General features: G+C 44.9%; 1 long non-coding RNA gene across 1 annotated transcript in view; it reads right to left on the reverse strand.

Moving 5' to 3' along the window:
• Nucleotides 1–17,655, reverse strand: part of LOC307109024 — a 35,488-nt gene extending 17,833 nt beyond the window's left edge. Inside the window, exons 1-2 of the long non-coding RNA XR_013814375.1 lie at nucleotides 16,213–17,655; nucleotides 13,786–13,841 (exon numbers count right to left, since the gene is read on the reverse strand). This is a non-coding gene — a long non-coding RNA (uncharacterized lncRNA). The remainder of the gene's footprint in view (nucleotides 1–13,785; nucleotides 13,842–16,212) is intronic.
• Nucleotides 17,656–18,845: the final 1,190 nt, after the last annotated feature.

Raw genomic sequence — 18,845 nt, forward strand, 5'->3', positions numbered from 1 at the left:
AAAAAGCATCTCTGTAGCATCGGTTTTCCTCGGGGCATGTGAAACTTTCGCTTTCTCTTCCTCAGTCCTCTTCCAGAGGCAAGAGGAGGGAGAAGAAACAGGTTTTGATTCAATGCCAGGTTAGGATGTGAGTGGATGGACCGATCTCCTTACACACATCGAATCTAACCGATACACATGTTGATCTGACATTCAGTGAGGGTTTTGAACAAGGAGCCATGGCAGGAGGAACTGTGAGGAGTCTGTGCCTTCAGGGGCTTTTGTGGGGGCTAACCAGGCCAGCATGACTACACCTGCCTTCATACACCTGCCCCCAGAAAAGCCTGCACCAGGTCAGGTTTTTCTACGTGGCAGCCTCAGCCCTTACTGACTCACCGGTAATCAGAGCCTTTATTTTCATTTAAGACTCATCTCCCACTGGTGACAGCTTTTGACAGTTAGCTTCCAGTTTTTCTGTCCTCTCTCCTACCTAAGTGCTCTAGGAGAGCTTCTTATTTATTGATTGATTGATTTTTATTTATTAATCCTCACCCAAGGGTATTTTTCCACTGCTTTCAGATAGAGTGGAAGGAAGGAAGGGAGAGTGGGAGAAAGAGAGAAACATGGATGTGAGAGAGACACATTGATTGGTTGCTTCCTGCATGCACCCCCACTGGGGCTGGGGATCGAGCCTGTAATCCAGATACGCGCCCTTGACCGGAATCAAACCTGGGACCTGTCAGTCTGAAGGCCGACGCTCCAACCACTGAGCCAAACTGGCCAGGGCGAGCTTCATATTTAAATAAGTCCAAGGATGAATCTCTTACAAAGTGAAGACTATTTCTGTAAAATGAGGAAGTCTTCCCAAATTCATTTGCCTCATCTGGGGCTGGCATAAATCATTTTTTTCTAGAATTGGTTTCCATTGCCACCTAAACTGAAAAAAAGGTAAAAACCAATTTCTGTCTGACTGCATCAAAAATTCTTTAAGGTCCTACAAATACAAGTAACCATTCCCAAAGGACTGGCGTTGTACGGGAAGAAGAGAAATGGGGAATGTTGGCCAACGCAGGGAGCTCCAGGAACCAGCTCTGCTCCTGCCTGGGAAGGTCAGTCCTAAAGTGACAATGCCCGTCATTGCTGACAGGCTCTCCAGGGACCACACTTTCAGAACTGGACTTGGTGCCAGGTGTGGGCTGGTAAAGGAGTTGAGATTGTCTCAGAAACTGATGCCATATGGCTGCCTCAGGGGACTCTCAGTCATCAATTCTCTGCCCATCAATTCTCTCCCCAGATGCCTGGAGTTTATTACACGGATTAAAGCAGATGTTCAAACAGGCCTCCAAATGGACCTATCCACAATTTTCATTTCCCCCACCAAATCAGCCTCCCCCTTTAAAAAGGATATGTCTTGCCCAGCCGCAGTGGCTCAGTGGTTGAGCATCAACCTATGAACCAGGAGGTCACAGTTCGATTCCCAGTCAGGGCATATGCCCAAGTTGCAGGCTCGATCCCCAATTGTGCAGGAGGCAGCCAATCAATAATTCTCTCTCATCATTGATGTTTCTATCTCTCTCCCCCTCTCCCTTCCGCTCTGAAATCAATAAAAGTATATTTAAATAAATAAATAAGAAGGATATGTCAGCAGTAAATGAACATAACTTTGTCTACTGATTCAGGCAGGAGGTGTTATTGCTCTGATCAAACTGGCTCTTTTCAGATTAAAAAGTAATTATTCCAAAAGAAGAGTTTCTGGTTAAAATTAAACCACAGTCCATGAGCTATTAGAACCTGGACTTTGGACAAACGCCAAGAGGCCAGTTCTGGGCCTCCTCACCCTGAGAGGAAACGAAAGCGACTTACTAGAAGGAAGAAATCTTCAAAAACTGACCACAAAAAATAAGTTAAGTAAGCCCTAGCTGGGTTGGCTCAATGGATAGAGTTCAGCCTACGGACTGAAGAGTCCCGGGTTTGATTCCAGTCAAGGGTACATACCTGGGTTGCAGGCTCAATCCCCAATGGGGGGCGTGCAGAAGGCAGCCAATCAATGATTCTTTCTCATCATTGATGTTTCTATCTCTCTCTCCCTCTCCCTTCCTCTCTGAAATAAATTTTTAAAAAATTAAGTAAAATGTTGGAACCTGTTCAACCACCCTACTTCAGTTAGAAGGCACCTTTTAACAACATTAGGAAAGCGAAACTAGCTGTGGGTGGGGTGGAAATGCTGCCAGGTCATCCTGCCTAGAGAAGCCTGACAATTGCGCCTACATGACCGACGTGCAGCACTGTTACGCGGCAGCATCAGGTGGCCACGAGGCGCACGCTAACAGCTTTTGTGGCTCCCCGCCCTGGGCCGCACCTATGTTTTGGTGATCACCAGCTCAGCGCTTGAGCTTTCTTGGGCTACCAGCCCTGATTTGTTATTCCACAGCGTGATTAAGAAACAATCACCCAATACGAGAAGAGGCCCAAGGGAGCTGAGAGCTTGCTGGGTCATGAGTCTCTGGCGGATGGAGCAGGGAGGGAGGAGGCAGGACCCAGGAGGTCCTGTGAGGTGACTCAGAAGCCAGCCTCGCAGTGCCCTCTCCTGGAAAGCTGGGCGTTCACCTTGTGGGCCGGGTGGCAGCAAACAAACCCCGCGGTGCACGCGTGCGAGTCTTCCAACCAGGTGTGCCACTGCCCCCTATTGGACACAATGTTCTTCAGCTTTACCAGACAGAGGTCTAAAGTGAAATATTAGCGATAAGCCCCACCAGGTGATCTCAAGCAAGGCACGACCTTCTAAGTCTCAGTTTCCCCATCTATAACATGGGAGCGATGGTAAGAACACCTGTCCTTTCGTACCTCAAAGGGCTGTCATCAGGAGGAAATGAATGAAATAACTTTGCCTGCCTTCCTACCTCCTGCCTTCACATAATCCAGGTCACTTTCCTGAGTGTCTTTCTCTCCAGTGTCTCTGAACTATGAGCGAATTGTAAAAAATATGTAATCATGTTATTCTGAGCTTTAAAAGCTAGTGGCTTCTCTTCTATTAGCTTTAAACACAATTTTCAAAGCATTTTTTCTATAAGCATTTATCATAATTTAAATCCATTTTCTGGCAATGATATGTTCAGTGGCTAATTTCCTCACTAGATTATGTGGGGACCTGTACTAGTATGTCCTCTGTCAGCATTTTATTCCCAGTACCTACCTAACCTGGTGCCTATTGCACAGTAAATGCTTGATAATTATCTGTTGAATAAGCACCTGGATGAATCATAGGAACTGGGGAAGGCCAGCCAGAAACAGAAAGGGCAAAGTCAGATATGGCGGGGAATCCTTTCTCAAGAGCAGTAACACAAACTAATATTAAAAATAAAAGGGCAGGGCGATGAAAAGATTGGAAACTAGACAGAGGTGGTGGTTGCACAACAGTGTGAATGCACTAAATGCCACTGGATTGTACACTTTAAAATGGTTAATTATATGTTTTGTGAATTTTACCTCGATCATAAAAAAAATGAAAGGACAGAACTGTAATATAATCATTATGATCCGTGATGATTTAGACACTCTACAAATACGTGATGAAGTCAACTTTTTACCATGCTTGATGGTTTACATAAATATTTCCACATAAATGATTTCATTTGCTCCTCCCAACATGGACTTGCAGACAAGGAGAATGAGGAGCGCAGATGTTCATTTAGTGACTTCCCATTCCTCCAACAGGCCAGGCACTTGCCACTCGGGCTCTGTCCCTGCTGCCCTCTCGCCTGGAAAGGACTTCCTCCAAACAGCTGCCTCTCCCTCACCTCCTGTGGGCCCTGCTCATCGGAAAGGCCCTCCCCAACTGCCCCACCTAAAAGGGCAGCACACACACCACCATACTTTCTTCCTCGCCCTGCTTGCCTTTCCTTCAAAACTCTTAGCTCACATTACATAGCATCCTCACTGTTCTGTCTCCTTCCACATAGCATACACTTCAAGAGATCAGGGCGATTTGTCAGTTTGTTCTCTGTTAAAATCCTGACATCTGGAATAGTGCCTGGCAAATAACAGGTGCTTCCTAAATATTTGTTAAGTGAATAAGTAGTAGAATTTTACCACGAACTTGGCTGGATCTTCTTGGGCCACACCACAAAAATAAAATTACAGTGTGACTGAGATAAATACCAGTTGTTAATGTACTGTAACGAAGTGTACCTTGTTCACAAATCAGTCCCTGCATGCTCCTCTTGTCCTCAGGGCAGGGCACCTGACTGTTGTGTCCCTGGCTCTCAGCACGGTTTTGATCACGCAATATTAGGCGCTTGTCTATACATCAATAAGAAACAGTGGATTCTGAGCAATACAGAAACGAACAGAACCGGCCACAACACACGTCCAGGTCCCACCCTAGGCATGCACATCAGGGGTGGGGCGTCTCTGAGGAGGAGGAGGAGGGGGAGGAGAAGGAGGAAGAAGAATGTGCTGGGCAAGGGTCAGAGTCCAAGCAACAGCAGAGTGTGGCCTCGTAAGCCCGTGTATTCTATGTAGAAATGGCTCTGCAATGCGAACCTCATACAATTATTTCTAACTCCCAGGGAAAGCTGGCAGGGCTGGCCTCTTGAGAGTTGGGTCAGTGTGATCTGACAGGATGAACACTCTTGCAAGGTGGACAGTGAACTTCTGAGATGAGGGGCCATCCCATAATAGTGCCCAGTGGCTTCTAAGAAATTTGTGCCCAGCAGCAGCCGCCACCTTCCTCCAGCTCCTAAATCAGGGGCCAGGCATGATGGAACTGGTGTCACACAAGAACCCAGATTAGGAATCAAACTCCTGAAGCTCTAATCAGCTTTCTTTCTTTTTCTTTCTTTTCTTTCTTTCTTTCTTTTCTTTCTTTCTTTCTTTCTTTTCTTTTCTTTCTTTCTTTCTTTCTTTCTTTCTTTCTTTCTTTCTTTCTTTCTTTCTTTCTTTCTTTCTTTCTTTCTTTCTTCTTTCCTTCCCTTCCTTCCTTCCTTCCTTCCTTCCTTCCTTCCTTCCTTCCTTCCTTCTTCTTTCTTTCTTTCTTTCTTTCTTTCTTTCTTTCTTTCTTTCTTTCTTTCTTTCTTATCCTCACCTGAGGATATGTGTTGTTTTTTTTAATTATTTTTTTTAGAGAGAGGGTAAGGGAAAGAGAAAGAGAGAAACATTGATGTGAGAGAGAAACATCGATTGGTTGCCTCCCACAACCTAAGTATGTGTCCTGACCAGGAACTGAACCCATGACCTTTCAGTGTACAGGATGACACTACAAACCAACTAAGCCACACTGGCCAGGGCTTCAGCTCTATCTCTCACACCCGTTGGAACTTGTGTCTCTAAATGCAATTTACAAATTTCAAACAAATTCACAAGCATAAATTCCGTTATTTGGCCAACCTGACCACTGCCACCCATGGGGGATTGTTACGTCTTAAATGTAACAAAATATTTAATATGGACAAATACCTAATTTCCCATCCCGTGCCTCACATTTTAACTTAATGGTACAGAAACAGGTTTTCAACATTTGATAAATCACAAAACTTTTAAAAAAATGTTCTGAAACTGAATTTCTGCAGAAAATTTCAAGCTATATAAGCTATAGTACACACACACACACACACACACACACACACACACACGTACACGCACACATATTTTCCCTAAAAGCTTCCTTATAATACACCCAAAGTACACAGCTCAAAATTCAAGCCAATGACTTATTACAAAACAAATTAAACAGAAAAACATCCCAGCATACTTTGTACAGCTGCCACTTTCCATGGTATGGCTGATAACTCCTTTCAGGCGGTGCTGGCTTCGGGAACTAGGACAGTCACCTTTGTCCTGCACTACCGCACATGAGTCGGCTCCCTGGGCACTCAAGCATGGGGAGGTATGTAGTTTTCCTCAATTCCCACAGCATTTAGAAAGACAAACAAAACCAAACACAGTGTTTTTATCTTATACTGCATTCCCTAAGTCCAAAAAGAGCATTTAGCCCTAACTGGTTTGGCACAGTGGATAGTGTTGGCCTGCGACTGAAGGGTTTCAGGTTCGATTCCAGCCAAGGGCACATGCCCGGGTTGTGGGCTCAATCCCCAATTGGGGGGGGGGGGGCGCATGCAGGAGGCAGCCGATCAATGATTCTCTCTCATCATTGATGTTTCTCTCTCTCTCCCTCTCCCTACCTCTCTGAACTCAATAAAAATATATTTTAAAAAAGAGTATTTAGCCATCAGTAGAGGCCTGGGCTTGACACGAGATTAAATGCACAAGCACAGCCTGGCATCAAACTGGACCAGAGATGCAAACTCAGGTACCTGTGGAGGTGGGCAGGAACCCTAGGCATGCTGGCAGGCTCTGGCCAACTGGGAGCACGGGTCCCCGCTGTAGGAAACCCAGAGAGGCAACAAGGGTTGCAATATGGGGCTGGTGTGGTCAGATCTCCTCGCTTTTTAAGAAAGCCAGAAACCAGGTTTTAATGTGAATCTGTAGATTTTTAAATGTTAGCAATTAATTCTAAAAACTGTTTAAAATTTTCTATGGGCCATGTACACCTGAAACGAATCTATAAAATAAAAGCATAATATGCTAATTAGACTGGATGTCCTTCTGGACAACCTTCCGGAAGAAGCCGGGGCTGTGAGGGAAGCCCGGGTTCTGGGTGCCAGCGGGAAGCCGGTGCCGGCAGCCGGGGGAAGGAAGGCCTACTCTTGCACAAATGTCATGCATCGGGCCTCTAGTATGAAATAATATTGAATATCAATTGTAATTTAAAAAGGGGGGAAAAAACCTGACTGATGCCGAAACTGGTTTGGCTCAGTGGGTAGAGCGTCGGTCTGCGGACTGGAAGGTCCCAGGTTCGATTCCGGTCAAGGGCATGTACATTGGTTGCAGGCACATCCCCCGGTGGGGGGTGTGCAGGAGGCAGCTGGTCGATGTCTCTCTCGCATTGATGTTTCTGGCTCTATCCCTCTCCCTTCCTCTCTGTGAAAAATCAATAAAATATATTTTAAAAACAACAACAACAACAAAGAAAACACCTGCCTGGTGTGGCTCAGTTACTTGAGTATCATCCTATGTACCAAAAGGTCACTGGTTTGATTCCTGGTCAGGGCTCCCGCCTAGGTTGCAGGGTCAATCCCCAGTAGGAGGCAGCTGGTCAATTTCTCTTTCTCTCTCTCTCTCTCTCTCTCTCTCTCTCTCTCTCTCTCCCCCCCCCCCCCCTCTACCCTCTCTTCCTTCCTCTCTCTCTAAAAAAAAGAAAGAAAAAGAAAAGAAACCTCTATGGACCAAACACAACACATCTGTAGTCTGATGGCACCCGGACAGCCTCTGTGTGAACTCTGGGAAGTAGTAGGTGCTTCCGAGGGACCCAGGCCCGAATCTGCCATTCGTTAACTGCTTCTTAGGGTGGTCACTTCACCTCCCAATCACTTGGCACTGAAATCCAGCCAGCTGCAGAAGCTACCGAGGAGCAGCTAAGGGTGCTGATTCCCTTGGGCTCATATCCTGACTGCCATCACAATATACCTGCCTTGTCACTTTGATTGACCACTCTGGGCTCCAACTTCCTCATCTATAAAATTCGGATAATAATACAACCCCTCTCATAAGGCTATTATGGGATTAAATGATATACTGCGTGCAAAGCGCCTAACTGCAGAGTAAGGTTGATGACATAGAGCACCTACTATTATCTCTAAGCTTGGTGCCTCCCTCCTCACCATCCATTCACAATCAGGAAATCCTGCTAAATAGGACATCTAAAACCCTCTCCAATCTATCCTCTTTTCGTTTCCATTTGTCTGCCTTAGTTCATGACCTCATCCTCTCTACCCTGAACTATTCATTATGAGCTAATAATTGCACCTCCTGCTTTACTGAACACCTACTCTGTGTCAGACAGAGCACCACTCAGTGCCCCCCTCTGACCCACTCCCACGCTGTACCCAGTTGATTCGGATCTCTCGGCTTGGAACATTATGTAAAGCGAAGATCTGATGCTGTCATTCTCCCTATCACCTACAGAACACAGGCTAACTTCCTTAATCCTGTATCAAGGCTGTCCCTATGCTCTGCCCAAGCTCCCATCCTTCCCAGTCTCTAGAATACCCTCTCTGCTCCTTTTCCTGAAGGAGCCATGCAGGTCCTGGTCAATGTGCCTTGGCAACACTATTCTCTCTGCTTAGAATGTTTATGTGTCCTCTTCTCACCCATTGTTACCTGCTCACCCTTTTAAGTCCAGCCTAAAATGGTTATCTCCACCCGAAGGCTTCTCTGATCACCTCCCTAATTAGGCCCCCTGGCGTCGGGCCTTCCCTTCTCTGTGGTTCCCACCGCACTTGGTACACAGCCCCTCGCAATGCATGGTGATCTACTTGTTGAGACATCTGTCTCAACATGAGAAAGGAGGCCAAGGGCAAGGCCTAGCCCTACACTTTGGCTGCCTTCCCAACTGGCACATATTCAGTATTGGCTGAATGAATGAATGGGACGGACTGAGAGGACATTTTAATAAAACCAAACAATAATGTCACTTTAAACACATCCTGTTGCAAGAAACAGGAATTTTGGAGACTATGCAAAGAAAAAATAGGATAATAAAAATATGTTTAAAAAATCACTCAGGAGCCCTCAATTCTCTGAAATGTGGGCATTTCGGTTAATTTTAGTAAAAAGGGATATTATAAAGTACTAGCTACCTAGTGCTTTCTTTATTTTTTATAGATATTGAAAATATCTTTACCTACAAGGTGGCTGCCATTTCCCACAGATTCTTGATCTTCACTTTTTCTTTCTGTGGCTTCAGTGAAATGCGTTTGCTATCCCAAGAGAAAATGTAATCCAGCCAAAGAAAAAGTCTGATTGTTTGGTTCATAATGTATATACTGTGCAGTGCAATCTGAGAGACCCGCACAACAGAAAACTGTCCATCTTGACCTCATGCATGTGCAGGCCTCTTCTAAGAGAGGCAACAAGTTCTCGGTGCTCAGAGAACCCCACCAGAGGAGGCCAGGAGTGGATGATCTCGGGAAGGCAGAGATCTGGGGAAAATAAACATCACTGTTTTTTGGCATCTGTGGTCTTAAAAACGTGCCACTGAAGCACTCATTCAACAAGCATTCACGGAATGAATGAATGGAAGGGCTGTTGCACAGCCTCACGCCCTGCCCCCGGGGAGGTCAGGGCCCTGGCTTTGGCAGGCTACAAAACCGAGGTGGCCATCTAGCAGAGTGTGGCTCTGGGGTCAGGCTGCCTGGGCGCAAGCCTGGCCCTTGCAGTTTCTAGTTGATAGGGTTGATAGAGTAAGAGTTCCTACCTCAGAGTTGTTGGAAAGCGTAAATGATAGAGAACATGTAAAGTTCTTAGCACAATGCCTGTGAAATTATTCTGATTATTATAAATTCAGTAAATGTTAGCTATCATCATTTGTCAAAAAGCTCCTACTACGAGACTTGAGCCTTCTGTAGCTTATCTTTCCAACTCTGCCCATACCCAATATCTCTATTTTATTGTCCAACTATGGGATCAGAGTTCCTGAGAATGGAAGAAAGCACAAGCTATAAACTTCTCATCAATAAATAAGTAGCCCAGCCGTGGTGGCTCCGTGGTTGAGCATCGACCTATGAACCAAAAGGTCAGAGTTAGATTCCCAGTCAGGGCACATGCCCGGGGTTGCATGCTCGATTCCCAGTAGGGGGCATGCAGGAGGCAGCCAATCAATGATTCTCTCTCATCATTGATAATTCTCTCTCTCCCTCTCCCTTCCTCTATGAAATCAATAAAAACATATTTAAAATAAATAAACAGAAATATGGAGACAAGTAGAAGAAACAGGCCACATATACAGAACACCTGGTCAAGCATAGAAATAGATCTGGACTCTCAATGGCCATGCTTGAAGGGACAAAACAAAGGCGCATGCCTTCAAACTGCTGAGGGAAAATTCTGTACCTACACAAACCTCAGGTATGAAATAGAGGCTTTTTTAAAAAAATCCTCACCCGAGGATATTTTCCCATTAATTTTTAGAGAGAGTGGAAGAGACAGGGAAAGACAAAGAGAAATATCGAACCCTGACCAGGGCCCTGGCCTGTAACTGAGGTACATGCCCTTGACTGGAATCGAACTTGGGACCCTTCAGTCTGCAGGCCAACGCTCTATCCACTGAGCCAAACTGGCTGGAGCTGGAATAGAGACTTTTTAGGCATTTGAGGCTTCAAAAAACTTGATATTATCTAAGAACAGGGTAAATTATTACAGCAATTCCTCAACAGATGTTTAATAGTATTGAGCCAGGTAAAACCACTGAATATGACAGATTGTTTCATACCACAAATATATCTGAGTGCCTACTATATGTTGGTTTGACAGTGACTACACCAGGTAACCCAGCAGACACACACTGATTCCCTCATGGAGCTTACATTCTAGTGGAGAAGAGATAGATAATAAACTACAGGAGGAAAACCCCGAGTCAGAGAGTGATGAGTGCTACAGAGAAAGAGGAACCAGGGCCATGACCCTAGCTTCCAGTATACAGGAACTACAGCAGATAGAAGATGGACTAATTAGATAAATCCATCTGGACACAATGAGATAATTCCAGAATGTTGGACATGTGTAAGAATACAGGCTTGAAAATTTTAAAGTATCAAAGTTGTTAAAACCAAATAAGAGGGAGACTAATGTAGACTAAAAGAGTTAACAATCATACTCAAAAAATGAGCTCTGATTGGATCTTGGGCCAAGGAAAAAAGTTATGTAAGATGTTTTGGGGACAAGAAAGGATATTTGAATATAGATGGAATATTAGATAATACAAGGGAATTATTCATAATTATAATTTATTAAATTAAAATTTAAAAAATATATTAAAATTTTATTTAAAAAATATATTTTATTGATTTTTTACAGAGAGGAAGGGAGAGGGATAGAGAGTTAGAAACATCGATGAGAGAGACATCGATTCAGCTGCCTCCTGCATACCCCCTACCGGGGATGTGCCCGCAACCAAGGTACATGCCCTTGACCGGAATCGAACCTGGGACCTTTCAGTCCGCAGGCTGACGCTCTATCCACTGAGCCAAACCGGTTAGGGCTAAAATTTTAAAAATTAAATTTACTTAGGTATTATGGATATGTAGGAGAATACCTATACTCTTAGGAGGTATGTGTTGAAGTAAACAGATATGAAGTAAACAGATATAAAGTAAATAGAGCCAAGTTATCAACTGTTGAATATAGGTAGAGATTATTTAGTTGTTCATTGCTCTAATCTTTCAACTTTTCTGTATATATTAAAATGTCCAATGTAAAAAGTTAGATAGAAAGGAATAGAGGAGAATACTTAGAAAAAGTAAGCATGACAACTATTTGGTGGAATTCTGCTGTAAAGGGAGGATCTTAGTTTCTTACAACTGCTTAACAAATCACCACCAATCGGGTGGCCGAAAAGAACAGAAATGTATTTTCTCACAGTTCTGGAGGCCAGACGTCCAAAAATCAAGGTATTGGCAGAGGCCACACTCCCTACAGAGGCTCTGGGATAGGATCCATTCTTTGCCCTTCCAGTTTCTGGTGGCTCTCAACTTTCCTAGACTTGTGGCTGGATCGTTCCTGCCTCTGCCTCTGGGGTCACACTGCCTCCTCCTCTTCTGTGTATGTCTGATCTCCTTCGGTCTGTCTCTCCTATAAGGACACTTGTGATGGCATTTAGGGCTCACCCAGGTTATCCAGAATAAGCTCCTCCTCTCAAGATCTTTAATTTGATCACATCTTTTGCTATATTAGGTAATATTCACAGGTTCCTGGGATTAGAAAGTGAATATATCTTGGGGGGGGGGGCACTTTTGTGCCTACCACAGGGAGCAAGAAAAATAGGGCAGTATGTAGAGGGGAATGTGGGGTCAAGAGAGATTTTCAGTTTTTTTTAAAATGAGAGAAGTTACATGTGTATAGTAATATTTAGTAGAGTTTGTTGTACACTATAGTAGTAGTGCAGTAGTACAGTGTATTTATTCATTGTGTTAGCCACTTTAACACAGGAAAATTCATAAAGTTACCTTCATGATGAAAAAGAGGGTTACTCTTGAGAATTCAATTAAGAAAAATCAAAATGTAATGGAGGAGACACTGTCAAACGTGGAAGACTGAACACACAATGTTTATCTCCAAAACCACCAGATGAAAATAAACAAATATGGTATAAAACTATAAAGACAAAGAGGACAGGAGAGCAGACAACAGCAAATCAGAGAGGTCATAACATTTTAAGAGATGAAGTAGAAACTAACTTAGCAGAGTGCAGGAAGCTGGGACTTGAATGCTCAAAGAGGAGAGTATAAACAAGAAGATTAATATGTTCACTGTACTTATCCCTCCAAAACTTTAAGACCTGGAGGTGGAAGGAGAAAGGCATGTAGCTGAAAACGGGGAAAGTGTTTATAAGTATGTATATAAAGCAGTTAAACTCACATATCCCCTCTCCAACCCTTTTTAGCCTGGTAACAACCCCCTACAGGATACCAGAGGGTTTATTCTCTAGAGAAATTGAATCTGCAAAACACCGTCTCAGGGGCACCAGGCACAGCTGAAGGCAGTAGTGAGCACCGAGCTGGAAACAAAAGGACTGGGTGAAAATATGCGTGCTAACTGTTGGGTCCACAGCTCTCTTCCCCTTACCCTGATACTAAACCTCAACAGTGGTGGCCATGCAAATATTCCCCAGATAGAGGCTGGAGAATTCTTCTCTGGAGAAACTGTATAGGCCCTGCAATGTGACCTACAGAATCTGACATTTGAGGGTGCCCAATAAAAATACTCTGCTTATCTAGTCACCTTAGAATGAAAGCCGTCCATTAGCAAGCCCCATCTGTGCACAGTTTCCAATTAGCTCTGCTTATTGTCTTATTCTTAAATATAAATAGTCAAAGATCCAACATTTGAGGAAAACCTTCAACAACAACAACAATACACATATACAACAGATAATGGGGGAGTTCAGAGGAAACAATATGAAAAGTAGAAGAAAACTTAAAAATAGTACAATTTCGCCAAAATCGGTTTGGCTCAGTGGATAGAGCGTCGGTCTGCGGACTGAAATGTCCCAGGTTCGATTCCGGTCAAGGGCATGTACATTGGTTGCGGGCACATCCCCAGTAGGGGGTGTGCAGGAGGCAGCTGGTCAATGTTTCTCTCTCATCGATGTTTCTAGCTCTCTATCCCTCTCCCTTCCTCTCTGTAAAATATCAATAAAATATATTTTTTTTAAAAATAGGACAATTTCTTGGAAAGATAAGAGAACCTGTACACGAAACAAAACAGAAATTACATATATATGTGTATATATATATATATATATATATATAGAGAGAGAGAGAGAGAGAGAGCGCAATCCGTGAACAAGAGTTAAAATTAAACATTGGGTAGAAAGGATAAGAAGGTAAAATGAAGCTGTCCAGAGAATAAACAGAAAGAGAGGGACAAAAGTAGAAAAAAGTAAGAGCTATAATTCAGGCTCCAATATCCTGTAGTAGAACCACAGAAATTGGGATAAAAGTGCAGATTGAGCTATGGAGTGGTAGAAAACAGGTATTTTACATAAGGGGGAAAATATAGAATAAAAATAAAAAGAGGAACAAAACACATTTATAAATAGCAACACTTGGAAATTAGAGGACAGTGGGGCAATGCCTTTAAAATTCCAAGGAAAAGTATTTCCAACCTAGAATCCCATACCCAGCTAAACTATCAATAAACTATGAGCAAAGAATCAACATTTTCAGACAGATAAGGTGTCATAAAGTTTACCTCCTATGGTCACTTTCTCTGGAAGCTATTAGATGATGTGGTTGACCAAAATGAGCCTGTAAAACAAGAAAGAGGAAGAAGGTTTAAGATCCAGGCAGTAGGAGATCCAACACAGAACAGAGAGAAATCTTTTTTTTTATAGCTTACTTTTATTTATTATTATTTTTATTTTTATTACTATTTTTTAATCCTCATCTGAGGATATTTTTCCATTTATTTATTTTTTTTTTTGAGAGAGGGAAAGACAGAAATATTGATGTGAGAGAAACACATCGATTGGTTGCCTCCCGCATGAGCCTAGACCAGGGCCCAGGCCCAAGAGGAGCCTGTAACCAAGGTACAAGCCCTTGACCTGAATCTAACCTGGAACCCTTCAGTCTGCAGGCCAACACTCCAATCACTGAGCCAAACCGGTTAGGGTGATTATTTTATTATTTTTAAATTTCATTTTTTCACCATTTATCCCTATACCCTCTTCCACCTCCCCCCCGCCATCCTCCCTCCCCCCTGTCCCTGCAAAGTCTTAAGAAGCCCAGGAAAGCAGTTACGGAGCAAGCCTAGAACACAACCACCCTACATTACACCCAAAAGACAAAGTGCTCCAAAAAAGAAAATTCTAGCTGAAACTGGTTTGGCTCAGTGGATAGAGCGTCGGCCTGCGGACTTGAAAGGTCCCAGGTTCGATTCCGGTCAAGGGCATGTACCTTGGTTTCGGGCACATCCCCGGTAGGGGGTGTGCAGGAGGCAGCTGGTCGATGTTTCTAGCTCTCTATCCCTCTCCCTTCCTCTCTGTAAAAAAATCAATAAAATATATTTTTTTTAAAAAAAGAAAAAGAAAATTCCAGTGGACAAAACTGAATTGATATGTTAGGTTTGACTATATAAATGAAAATATTGCATGGGGTTTACATATCTTTTGGAGACTTTGGGGAAAATTAATAAAGGGTATGTAGAAAACTTAATTAAAAATCATGAGGCTATTATAAATTTGTATTATGATACTTGTGTTATATTATGATATGAAGTTTCTACTCCTTAGATATTTTACAGACTTTTTAAAAGTACACGGAGAGCCCTAGCTGGTTTGGCTCAGTGGATAGAGCATTGGCCTGCGAACTGAAAGGTCCCAGGTTCCATTCTGGTCAAGGACACATGCCCTATGCCCGGGTTGTGGGCTCGATCCCCAGTGGGGGACTTGCAGGAGGCAGCCAATCCATGATTCTCTCTCATCGTGGATGTTTCTATCTCTCTCTCCCTCTTCCTTCCTCTCTGAAATCAATAAAAATATATTTTTTAAAAAAGCACATGGAGAAAAGTGGGTTAAGTATTCCTTTCGTCCTAACTATCCATGATTGTTGTCCTATCCAAGAGACAACAGGATGTAAGAGCCTAAATTCTGACATTGATGTCTTGACAGTGGGCACTCAGGGAGTCTTCTCTCTTCCCTGGAATGAGGGTAGACAGTGGGTGGCATGTGGAAGACATTTTTAAAAAGTCCCAAAGGCCCTGGCCGGTGTGGCTCAGTGGATAGAGCGTCGGCCTGCGGACTGAAGGGTCCCGGGTTCGATTCCGGTCAAGGGCATGTACCTTGGTTGCGGGCACATCCCCAGTGGGGGGGCGTGTAGGAGGCAGCTGGTCGATGTTTCTCTCTCATCGATGTTTCTAACTCTCTATCCCTCTCCCTTCCTCTCTGTAAAAAAATCAATAAAATATATTTAAAAAAACAAAACAAAAACAAAAAAACATATATATAAAAAAAAAAAAAAAAAAAAAGTCCCAAAGGCCTGGCCAGCATGGCTAAGTGGTTGAGCCTCGACCTATGAACCAGGAAGTCATGGTTCGATTCCACATGCCTGGGTTACAGTGCAGATTTGATTCTCATTGTGGGGAGTGCAGGAGGCAGCCGATCAATGGTTATCTCTCATCATTGATGTTTCTATCTTCCTTTCCCTCTCCCTTTCTCTCTGATATCAATAAAAAAATATACATATATTTTTTTTAAAGTCCCAAAGGACACAAACATAAGGGGAAAAGTCCATGTGATTATGTGAATAATTAAAAATCAAAGATGGACAATACAAATAATTGAGACAACTTCAAATCAATATGAGCAATTCAGATTTGATGTGGAGGTGAGGGAAACCTGTGGAAATGGCGGTCATGGTGAAGTGATTAAAATAGTGGAGCCCAGCAATTATTCAAAACTGCATTTATAACAGCAACAACTTGGAAATTATAGGATAGTGGGGAATAATTAGAGGGAAGACCAATGAGGATGGGCTTGGTCCAGAGAGACAGGCCCTGTGAGAGGCCTGTTCCATTAGATTATAAAATGGGCTACATGGGAGAGGAGGGGACAGAAACAGTGAATGAAATGACTTTAAAACCCAACACACATAATCACTATTTTGAGATTTGGCTTCTTACTTTTTTTCTTCATTTGTTTATTTTCTTAACTCTCTCTTTTCTTGCTTTTGTCTCTGTAGAGTCCCTCGTCCATCTTTAGGATCCTCGTTCAGAAGTTTTCTTTGCTTGCTCCGGCCTGTATCTTCCTCTACAACTTTCATTATTTGTCTTTTATCGTGCTGTAATTTTCCATTTTTCTCACTGCATTCTTACTATGCAAACCAAATCCTTATAGCCCATCCTAAATCCATTTCTCAAATATTTCTCTACAAGCTCCTTGGTTACAGCTCTTCTCCAAGAAACGAACATCCAATGTTTCTTTACGCATTAACACATTATCAAATATTTTCTTTTCCTCAGAATGTTCCCATCTCCTTTACCACTCTTCTTTGTTTCCTTTGGTCTTGGTCTCTGCCTTCAACCCCGGTAGCTCTTCATTCTCAGCCTTAGATGCTTCCTTTCCTCTCCCATATTTACTCTTTCAGGGTCAATAATGTTCTGCTGGGCTCTAACCTCTCCTCATTGACTTGCAATACTTTCTCTAACTGCTCCTCTTTCCCTCTTTAGCTTCAATCCTTCATCTGCCTCATTCAGATTCATCTGTACTATCAGCCACTCCACCAAGACATCCTCCTCAACTTCCACGCCTTCCTCCGCCTCCTAGTTCATCATTCCTTCCCACCCTTTGCAAAGGAATTTCTATCTCTGCGCCAGGAACTCTTTCACTACCACTCTTTCAATTTTCTCTTCATTTATGCTCCCTATTCTCGAACCCTTCAAATCCTCTCCACTGGACCCCAGCTTCTCTCCTCTGGATCGCCGCCTCTCCTCACTCAACTTCAGCTTCCCTCCACTTATGCTCAACTCCTCATTCTGCCCTGGTTTGTGTCCTCTGGATCTCATGTCCTCTCTACTGGTCCCCACCCCAGGAAACCGGGGCGTCTCTCTAAGCCCGGACTGCCTCCTAGACCCTGCGGTCGTCCCTGCACTCCCAACTTCAACCTTGGTTTTGAGGCTGGCTTCCTGCTTTCCCCACACTTCCCTGGGGCTCTCTTTCACCAAGCCGACTGAGGACCGTAACACAGTGGCTACGCGGTGCAGGAGCCGCACATTCCTCTCCTGACTCAGGCCCGACTTGGCTTTCCAGACCGTTTCCTCATCTTCCTTAGTCTCAGGCTTCGGCTTCCTAGGTTTTTGCTTGCTTCTACCCAGCAGCTCCATTCTCTTCCCAATCACGACGAGCCCGTCCCAGGGGATCCACATTTTTTCTCCCACCGGTGACACTCTGCTTCCCAGCTCCGGTAAGAAGCACACGCGGACCCGGGCCGGGCCTTGGATGCCCAGGCCGCGGGCCTTGCCGCGCCCCTTCGCCTTCCAGTGCGGCTTTGCCCGCCGCTCCCTCGGGTCCCAGAGCGGAAGTCCAAACGGAACCCCTTTCTCCACAGACATTAGTCCTTGCCCTCGTCCGCAGCCCACAGCTCCCTCCCCAGCTCCCCATTACCTCCCCCCACCCCCCACCCCCCTGCCTCCCCACCTAGTCTCCCACCCCGCCCACTAGCCCGCCGCCCCACCCACCGACTGGGTGGGGGGCGCAATGGGCTAGTGCGCACGCGCAGACCACGCGAGACCCTCGAAAGGCGCCGTCCCAAACGGCGGCGGGCGAGGCAGCCAGCCTGGGGGCGGGGCTGACGTGGCGCGAGACCTCTGCGCCCCAGAGCCCCGCACCCCAGTGCCCACGCTGTCGCTGGTTCCGGGCCCTCTCAGTTCCGCGATTCCCCTGGAAAGCTGAGGCCTGGACATAGGAAACGACAGGCGTTGCAGCCAATGGCGTCGCACACGATAAACCTGATACCCAATCAAAGACAAGGCTGCGGGGGGAATGGGGTGGGAACCACGCCCGACTCCAGGTGACTCCTTGGCGGCGAGGGAAGCGCGTCTCCGTCAGCTGATAGTGTCTCCACTTGGCCCGTTCCTCGGGGCGAGTAACCCGGGACCAAGCTGCGGGAGCGCGCGGGCAGTGGCCAGCCGCGGGATCGTTGTGTGCAGCAGCTGAGGAGAGTGATGGAGGAGCACCAAGAGGCTGGGAGGTGTAGTTCAGCGGTTGAGCGTCGACCCAGGAACCATGAAGTCGCTGGTTTGATTCCCAGTCATTGCGGGCTCAATCCCCAGTAGGGGTATGTGCAGGAGGCAACCCATTTTTCTCTCTGTCCCTTTCCATTCCTCGCTCTTAAAAAAATCAATAAAAAGAGGCTGGGAAGGAGAGCAAGGCAAAGAAAGAATGCAAACCTCACTCCATGATACCCAGTCAGGGTCAGGGAGGTGTGTGTGCGCGCGCGCATGCGTGAGCAAGAGGTTGGGGCGCCTCTGGCCCCTGCAAGGGGACTGACTGGTGAGGATGCCAAAGGAAGCAGGGTTTACCTTTGTCCTTACAGATGGAAAGGGACCTGTCATCGTCACTCACACTCCTTATTTCTCCAGGACAGACTCATGCTGGCTTGGTGAAGAGGAGGGAGGGATATTAGGGATGGAAACCCTCACCCCCCCCCGCCATGGTGGTGGTGGGGGGGAAATCCTGTTCAGCGCTCATAGCTTCACTTGTGTATCCGTGTTCATATAATCATAAGACCATTGCATCTTTCTTTCCTCTTTACTTC

Source organism: Cnephaeus nilssonii, assembly GCF_951640355.1.
Source record: "Cnephaeus nilssonii genome assembly, chromosome: 13".
Classification (NCBI taxonomy): Eukaryota; Metazoa; Chordata; class Mammalia; order Chiroptera; family Vespertilionidae; genus Cnephaeus; species Cnephaeus nilssonii.